This window comes from Sorex fumeus, unplaced genomic scaffold (assembly GCF_029834395.1).
Source record: "Sorex fumeus unplaced genomic scaffold, SorFum_2.1 ptg000002l, whole genome shotgun sequence".
In the NCBI taxonomy this organism is placed as follows: domain Eukaryota; kingdom Metazoa; phylum Chordata; class Mammalia; order Eulipotyphla; family Soricidae; genus Sorex; species Sorex fumeus.
In genome coordinates this window covers 69,806,941-69,815,510 of record NW_026606059.1, presented here as the reverse complement: position 1 = coordinate 69,815,510, position 8,570 = coordinate 69,806,941, and the positions used below count along the sequence as shown (strand labels likewise).

Genomic DNA, 8,570 nt, shown 5'->3' with positions numbered 1-8,570 from the left:
ATAATAGGACTACATAGAATTATGCACATTTGTTTATATTAATTTCCTTGTTTTGATACTAATATAATTTTATAATATTTCATATTGGTCCCATGGTGGGAGTGTTGGGCAAGAAAACATTACATATTTATTTTTAAACAAAGGTGTTAAATCTTTATTCAGAACAGGAGAGGAGCATTGCAGTACTTCCTGCTAAACTAAAATATATATATATATATGTATGTATGTATATATAAGTGTGTGTGTGTGTTTATTTGTGTGTATGTGTGTATATGCATTGTGTATGTCTGCCTTTTCCTGATCTTGAGTGTTGCTTTTTCGAGTAAATAATCTTTACTAACCAATCTTTTTTTTTTTTCATGTGTCTTGAGTTACTCTGGACTTCATTATACATTTTTATTTTTAATGCTTTTGGCTCATTTTTGTTACGATTAACATATCAGATGAATTTCAAAATCACATGGATATTATAAAGCAAATGAAGAAAATATCAAGCAAGATATTTTAAGACATAAGGGACTTACACACTGTTTAATCCTTAATCTTAATGAGAAACTAGATTTTATTAGAGAAATTTTGTTTCCAGCAGCCTACAAATTAGACAGAAATATCAAAAGAGCAACCTTATTCCCTGCTGAGCGTGAATCTCTTGCTAAATATTATTTCAACTGAAAGAGAAAACGGTGTCAAAAGGTGAATACTTTATACCTGTTGCTAAAAGATAAATCACTATAATGATTTTCATTAATGAAGGTTTTTATTAAAAAAAAGGTTTTATTTTTTTTTTCAAAATTATGTTCATTAAAAATTCCATCTTAATGGGGCTGGAGCAATAGTACAATTGACAGGGTATTTGCTGAGGACAAGCCAGGTTTGATTCCTGATACCTCACTTGGTCCATGAGCCTGCCTGGAGTGATCTCTGAGTGTGGACCCAGAAGAAAGCCCTGAACATCTCCAGGAGTGCCCCCTCCCCAATAAATAAAATAATACTAAACAACCTCCATCTGAATGGAATATAAGGTATATTTTGTCTCACACTTTAATTTCTATAATGAAAACAGCAATTTCTAACACATCAACATGTCATTTACTATTGTTTTAGCTGTCTATCACTTAGAATAATAAAATAATAATGATCATAATAATGACACTATTTGATGGCAGTCCTTGCTTTGTTTTCAAACTTCCTACATCTATTGAAATAAAAACTCCTAGAGGTAGAATTTTAAGTAAATAATATGTATTTATAAATATAAATACATTTATATTAGTAAAAGAAGTAAACAGAATATGCATTGGGCTGAAGAATATTTCACTCCTAGCAAATGTTTGCCACTTTTAATTTCACTTCTTTATCATTGACTCTCAAATCTTCAGTGTTATAATACAGAGTGACAGATTCAGAGCCAAAGGAGAAGGCTGTATGGTCCGAGAGAAAACTTTTTTAATGGTCTTGATCTCTTACCATATAAACTCCCAACACCATGAGCAATGATCCTCCAAGCACTCATCTAGGAGTAGCCCCTAAACAACACCTGATGTGAGCCCAAGACCAGAAAATAATGATGCTTCATAACATTAATATGGTTGACTAACAGGGAAAAGAAAATGGTTCACAGATACTGGCAATAAGAACATAGTTATTTGCTTGTTTTCCTCTGTTACTGCTTTCCTGGGAAGTGAAAAAAATAAATTCAATTTTGATTTATGATAAAGGTCTGTATATTTAACACCTCATAATTATAATACTGAAATGTATTACAGCTCTAGCTATTTATTTTTTCCCAACTAGAATGACAAAGCATTCTTTCCAGATTTTTTTGTTATCTGCTATATATAATACATATTTCACTTTATTTACTGGTGACATAAAATGCTCCCCAGAGCACTTGCTCTTTTGAAAAACAATCCAATATCTACTATGAGACTCTACGATGTATTAGTTTATTAAATAATGTAATAGAATGCAGGTTTTCATTGAGTTTATCAGGGAACACAACTTACAAGTATATGCTGTCATGATAATTTAAATTTGGTTATGAGGTAGCATAACATACTGTAACTTACTTTTCTGGATTTTTTTTCTGATATTTCTTTAGTATTAAGTTAGTTTCTTTTGTATGTGATACTATGCATCATGATATGGAAAATATCCATTCAAATTTTTAGAATATTTCTTCAAGTAAATAAGTTCAGTATTGGAAAAGTCAAATTTTGAATATTAAATAAAATTATCACTTGATCACTTGACATTCTGAAACTCATTTATTTTCTTGAGCGGGTGCCAGTTACGTTTACATTCGTCCCTGTCACATACTAGTGTAACACAATGGTGTCTGCTCATCCTAGGAACCCAAGGAGCCTCAAACCAATTGTTCAGGGTCTGGAAGAAGAAGTCTGACCATCTCGTACGTGGGCGGCCACATGATCTTTTGACATCCCGTGAAATCCAGTCGGTAACAGCTCTAGTCCAGTAGTCATCTACAAATCTCATTTCAAGTTCAGCCCATCTGAATTTCAACGCCTTGGCAAACGAGATAGCATCCCTGATTCTTGACAATCAACTGAGGTCGGAACTCTGGTTCTTTCTATCTTTGAGTGAAGCGTGATACTCCAAGCATAGCTCATTGATTCCTCTTTGGGAGACGCAAATAGCATTCTCATCCTGTTTTCATAGGGCCCAGGTCTCTGAGGCATATGTTAATGCAGAAAGAAGAGTGGAATCAAAGAGATGTGCCTGGAGCTGGAGGTTCTTCAGCCTCTTAGCTATTTCTTTGATGCTCTTAAAGGCGTTCCAGGCCACTCTCTTCCTCCTGAGCAAGTCAAGTTCCAGGTCATTCGTCATGTTGACTTCTTGAACTAGGTATACATAACTGTTGCATTCAGAGATGGTTGTTCCATTAAGAGCAAATGTAACATCAGGAACTAGACTGTTTCTCATAAACATTGTATTTGAGAAATTCAGCTGGAGTCCAACCTTTCCACACTCACGACCAGCATTTGTGTCACTCGGCTAATGTTTGGTGTTTATTAGAATAATGTCATCAGCAAAGTGTGGGTGGTGTAATTGCTGACTGTCTATCTTCATTCCCATTCCTTCCCATTTCAGTCATCGCATGATGTTCTCAAGAGTGGCACTGAAGAATTTTGGTGAAATGATATCTCCCTGCCCAACCCCTCTCTTAACATGAATGATCACTTCTTTGTAGAATGGTGAGATCTTGGTAGTGAATCCATAGTAAAGCTCACAGAGGATCCTGATGTATTGGGTTTGAACGCCCTGATTGACTTGGGCTTCGATGGATGCTTCTGTCTCAATAGAATCAAGTGACTTCTTTAAATCAATGAACGTCAGAGTAGCATCTTGAACTGCTGAGAAACCTCAATGAGCTTAGTTATCATGTGGATATGATTGATCATGCTGAATCCTTTGCGGAACTTAGCTTGTTTGTATGGTTGTCCCTCATCTAGTGTTCTGCCAATCCTATTAATGATAACTTGCAGGAACAGCATGTATAGGCAGATCGGGCAATGGTTGCCAATGTCGTGGATGTCTCCCTTTTTTTACAGTAGTACAGTCCTGCATGTTTTTCATTGGGATGGAAACTTGCATTCAGACAGGTAGCGTGTGAAGAGTCGAGCTAGTGTATTGATGATTACTGATGGCAGATTCTTCAGTTTTTTGGGTCTGCCCTTGTGTGGGCCAGGTGCTGTTCATTTCTTTACCAATGGAACAGCGTGTCAGATTTCGGAAGGGAGAATGTTGGGAATGACATAACCATCTTGTGGAATTTGGTATGTGGGCAGGTGGACGTGGCTTTGCAAGAGATCTGAGTAGAAGTCATGGATAATCTTCTCCATTGCCCTTCTGGAAGACGTGATAGATCCATCAAGATGTTGGGGGGCAGTCATCTTGGTCTTGTAGTTTGCGAAGGACAGGTGGGCATTGCGAACACTTTTCCTGGCTTCTGCTGCATCTATCAGCACTACTGCTCTTCTCTCTTTGTGGTCTTCTTTTATCGCTTCTCTGCACTGTTTTGTGAGCTTAAACAGTCACTTTCCATTGCCTGAGGCTTGAGCCAAGCCACGTTGGTGAATAAGCTCAAGAGTTTTCTAAGACAGGCATTTTTTTCTGGATCTCTCTCTTGGCATTCCTCACACAATTATGGAAGTGCTGAACCAGTTGATTATATTCCTTGTTAATGTTGTCAACAACGGCATCTTCCCAGGTTGCAGTAACAGTGCCAAAGAGCTCTCAGTTTGTAGTCATTCTGGGAGTTCTCTTCTTAAACTTTGCAGCCCTTTCTCCCTGATCCGTGAAGTAGAATTTTACACTAAGGATACAGTGGTTCAATCCTTTTTGGAATTTTGGGACAACGGTGATATTGGTAAAAGCAAAACAGTGGATTGAATATGATGTAGTCAATTTTATTATAGAACCATCCATCGGGAGACTCCCATGTCCAACGTTTAGATTCAGCCTTCTGGAACTGTGACTTACCGTGGATGGTCTTGGTCGAGATGATGAATTCAGACAGTCTCTCACCCTGTTCATTCCATTAAAGGCCATGGGTTCTGATGTGGAGTTCTTGAGCTGATATTCTCATTCCTATCTTGGCATTAAAATCACCATGAATGATCTTGTAGAAGGTGTGGTCTTCTTTATAGAACTTCTCTAGCTCCATGTAGAACTTCTCAATTTCTCCTTCACCATAATTGTATGTTGATGCATAGACAACAAAGATAGAAATTGCCAGCAGTGAGCCACATCTATTCAAGTGTAACGGTCTGATTCGGGTTGTTAGGCATTCAAATGAATCAATGCTCATGGCCAAGTTTGGGCTGAAAAGAACACGGATGCCTCCAACACCTCTTTTTATGCATGTTTCGAGGAACATTTCTTCTCCAGTTTCGAAAACGGGGTGATGTGTTTGATGCCTTCTTGTTTTGGTCAGACCAATGATGTAGTACTTGTTCTTTTGCACTTTTACCAATAGGTCCTCAATGGATGCATCTGATGCCAGCGTATGTGCATTGAAAGTACAGACAGTCATTTTTGTCTTTCTTCATTTTGGCAACCTAGTTCGGCCTTTAGATTTTCTTCAGCCTCTCCTTCCTCATCCTTCTTAACACTGTCAAAGTGGTGGCTCTTTCATCGTCAGGGGAATAAGACCCATTGTATCTACTGGCTTTGGCATATTGAATATGCCATGGATAGTTTGCCAGGCTCTGCCATGTGGGCGGGAAACTCTCGGTAGCTTGCCAGGCTCTCTGAGAGGGATAGAGTATTTTAGGGCACCCTCTAATCACCCTTGTAGGTGTTCCCATGTTTCAAACCATATTTGAACCCTTTCAAATATGGTGCAGTAATCTTGGAAGATGGGTATTAAGTGTCTTATGATGTGTCCAGAAAGTGTACTGGATCGTGGAGGTGGCTGGTTAATGGAGGTAGTGGAGGTAGTGAAAATCTGAGGGTGAGGTATTTATCTGGTACCGGTAGGGTGGGTCTTTTTTGCGTAATCCAATCCCTTGGTCATTGGCGGTTAGTGGAAGCAGAGAGGACAGGGTAGGGTGGGGCTCCTGGTTTTAATACCTTGGTCACCTGAGGTTGGTGGGAGCAGGCAGAGGATCTCTGCTCCCTGGTCCGTTGAGTCTGGAGTCCAAGGTCTCAGAGTTCTGCTTACCTAGTTCTGTGGGGCTTCACTCATGCATGAGTCTTGGCCTGAGCATCCTAAATCTGAAGATAATCACACACACACACACACACACACACACACACACACACAGAATGATTAATGTGAATTCTTCTCAGGTCCTGTCTCTGTCTCTGTCTCTGTCTGTCTGTCTCTCTGTCTCTCTCTCTGTCTCGCTCTCTCTCTCTATCTCCCTCTCTCTCCCCCCCCCTCCCCTACCTCACAACAATCTCCATATATTTGTCTCTAATGTCTGTGCACACACACATGCACACACACACACACACTGAGAAAATAAGTGTTGTAAACCACATTTTATAACATTGTGTTTTGGAAACCTGACAACAATAGATATAAGACTGGGATGAGAATAATTATTTCTGTTTTTACTTTCCTATCTCCTCGTTCTCAGAAGCAGGTATGTGTTACCAATGGCTATTTCTTTTTTGCACCTCCTTATATGCTACGTACTTTATATAGGTTTCTGAAAGCATATGACATTTCTGCTTAGAGCCACTGAAAGCAGCTTTCATAAAAATATGTTCTAATTCACTTTTCTATGAATCCATTAGAATATTATTGTAAGGAATTTGTAAGTGTAGACACATCTTGAGCTGTAGGGAATACAGATCATGATGCCAAGTCAGAGGTAGTCTTAGATATCAGTGAACTGTGAGCAATTATATACACATGCATTTCATCATTTATTGACCCCTTGATGAGATGAAATGCACATACTATAAAATTGGTCATTTTTGAGCCACATGCTTTGCGTGTGTATGTCTCATTGGGCAAACTGGTTCAAATTCCTGACACTACATATATGGTCGACTAGGCACTCTCAGAGATCACTACTCAATATAGAACTGGACTATTCCCAGAGCACTTCTGGGTGAATTCCCAATGCCATTCTGAAAAATTGTCATTTAAAACTGAAAACTTTTACTTTTAAAAATAAATTCATATTGTTATTCAACCACTACTAGTTTTTAATTCTAGAACACTGTTATCACTGAGATATGGATTAATCCATTCTCAAGTACGATTTATGAAGGTTTTCATTTTCAAATGTTTGTCAATATTTGTTATACTTGGTTTATTTTTTAGCTCTACTATTAAATATAGAGTCATTTTGATTTGCATTGCCCAAATGACCAATGACATTGTGCATCTTTCTAATTTGGGTAATTTGTGTTTTTAAGGTCGAGTTGTAACAATTATTCATATAATGTCATTACCAGGCACTTAATGTATAAAAAAATTATAAATAATTTCTCCATTTTTCTTTCAGTGATTTTTACACATATTACATTAATATTGGTTACAACATCTGTCAACAGATATTTCAATTTTTATATTTCAAATGATGCTAAAATTTAATATATAAAAAGGAAATAATATAGCATTACAGTTTACTCACAGATTGAATTTTCTGTCAATTTTGTTTTTGATCTTTAGCAAATGGATTACTGACTCTAATGTTTTCTTGTCTTTCTCAATAGCTTATCAAATTTTCCTTTATAGAAAATGTTTGTGTTTTATTGTCTTCAAGAGTTTCATCAGATCCTTTTCTGGTTGATAAGCATGATGATTAGATGTCCACAAAGTTGTATGAGGTGTGCCTCCCTTAAAACTTGTTGTGCATTTGGCACAATTCCTGTCTGATGTGAACTTAAAAAAAATGAAAGGAACTTATCTTTCACGATCAATATAATTTTGAGTCTATAAGATGACTACCCTCCGACATCCTGATGGATATATCACATCTTCCAGAAGGGCAATGGAGAAGATTATCCACGACTTCTACTCAGATCTCTTTGATAGTCACATCCACCTGCCCACATCCCAAATTCCGCAGGATGGATATGTCATTCCCAACTTTCTCCCTTCCGAAATCCAACATGCCATTTCGTCAGTAAAGAAATGAACAGCACCTGGCCCAGGCAAGGTAAGACCTGAACACCTGAAGAACCTGCTGTTAGTACTCATCAATACACTGGCTCGGCTCTTCACGTGCTACCTGTCTGAATGCAAGGTTCCATCCCAATGGAAAAACAGCAGGACTGTACTACTGTACAAGAAGGGAGACATCCACAACATTGACAACTATCGCCAATCTGCCTGCTATCCGTTGTCTGCAAGCTGTTCGCTCGAGTCATCCTGAATAGGATTGGCAGAACACTAGATGAAGGACAACAATGCAAGCAAGCTTAGTTCTGAAAAGGATTCAGAACTATCTACCATATCCACACGGTTACCAAGCTCATTGAGGTTTCTCGGCAGTTCAAGATGCTATTCTGTCTGACGTTCATCGATTTAAAGAAGTCACTTGATTCTATTGAGACAGAAGCAGTCATTGAAGCTCTAGCCAAACAGGGCTTCCAAACTCAATACATCAGGATCCTCCATGAGTTGTATTACGGATTCACTACCAGGATCTCACCATTCTACAAAGAAGTGATCATCGATGTCAAGAGAGGGGTTTGGCAGTGTGATACCATTTCACAAAAACACTTCAGTGCCACCCTTGAGAACATCATGCGACAACTAGAATAGGAGGGAATGGGAGTGAAGATAGACAGTCAGCAACTACACCACCTCTGCTGTGCTGATGACATAGTTCTAATAACACCAAACATTAGCCAAGCAGCACAATTGCAGGCCGACTTTGACTGTGTGTATGGAAAGGTCAGTCTCCAGCTGAATCTCATGAAGACAAAGTTTATGAGAAACAGTCTGGTTCCTGACATTCCATTCGCTCTCAATGGAATGACTATCTTGAAATGAAACAGTTATATGTACCTAGGTCCAGAAGTCAACATAACTAATGACCTGGCACCTGAGTCACGCAGAAGAAAGCAGCTTGGACCACTTT

The 8,570-nt window shown here is 38.3% G+C and overlaps 1 non-coding gene across 1 annotated transcript; it reads left to right on the top strand.

Annotated features, from left to right (window-relative positions):
* The first annotated feature begins 7,258 nt into the window (after window positions 1–7,258).
* On the top strand, window positions 7,259–7,362 carry LOC130023335 (small nucleolar RNA U13). Its single transcript, XR_008792454.1, has one exon. It is a non-coding gene; the product is annotated as a small nucleolar RNA U13 (small nucleolar RNA).
* The last annotated feature ends 1,208 nt before the right edge of the window (window positions 7,363–8,570 follow it).